Source organism: Coffea arabica, chromosome 1c, assembly GCF_036785885.1.
Source record: "Coffea arabica cultivar ET-39 chromosome 1c, Coffea Arabica ET-39 HiFi, whole genome shotgun sequence".
In the NCBI taxonomy this organism is placed as follows: domain Eukaryota; kingdom Viridiplantae; phylum Streptophyta; class Magnoliopsida; order Gentianales; family Rubiaceae; genus Coffea; species Coffea arabica.
Window position 1 is genome coordinate 6,061,928 of NC_092310.1, and position 713 is coordinate 6,062,640.

At 38.1% G+C, this 713-nt stretch overlaps 1 non-coding gene across 1 annotated transcript; it reads right to left on the bottom strand.

Moving 5' to 3' along the window:
- Nucleotides 1-339: 339 nt before the first annotated feature.
- LOC113687425 (small nucleolar RNA R71) lies at nucleotides 340-446 on the bottom strand. Its single transcript, XR_003447755.2, has one exon. It is a non-coding gene; the product is annotated as a small nucleolar RNA R71 (small nucleolar RNA).
- Between the last annotated feature and the right edge of the window lie 267 nt (nucleotides 447-713).

Below are 713 nucleotides of genomic sequence, written 5' to 3' on the forward strand. Positions count from 1 at the left end.
CCGGGAACACAAGGATCTCAAACGAGTATAGCAAGGCCTACGGTAAATGCTAACAATTTTGAGATTAAACCAGCACTTATCCAAATGGTTCAACAATCTCAATTTGGAGGTAATGCAGTAGAAGACCCTAATACACACTTAGCTACATTCTTGGAAATTTGTGATACAATTAAAATGAATGGAGTTAGTGATGATGCTATAAGGCTAAGATTGTTCCCATTTTCATTGAGAGATAAGGCCAAACTTTGGTTACACTCTCATGCTCCTAATACTTTCACTGGATGGGATGAGTTATCAAGAGCATTCTTAAATAAGTATTTTCCACCAGGTAAGACTGCTAAACTTAGAATGGATATCACTAGTTTTAGCCAATTAGAAAGTGAATCATTATATGAGGCATGGGAAAGGTTTAGAGATTTGCTTCGGAAATGTCCACATCATGGACTGCCGGAGTGGTTAATCATACAAACCTTCTATAATGGTTTAGTTTTTTCTACTAAAACTATGATCGATGCAGCTGCAGGTGGAGCTTTAATGGGTAAATCACCCCAAGAAGCTCAGAATTTGATAGAAGAAATGGCTGCAAACAACTACCAATGGGCCAATGAGAGAGGTAATACAAGACGTCACGCAGGTATGATAGAAATGGACACTCTCAATATGCTGAGTGCTCAAATGAATAATGTGATGAAGTTGCTAAGTAGACAAAGTGG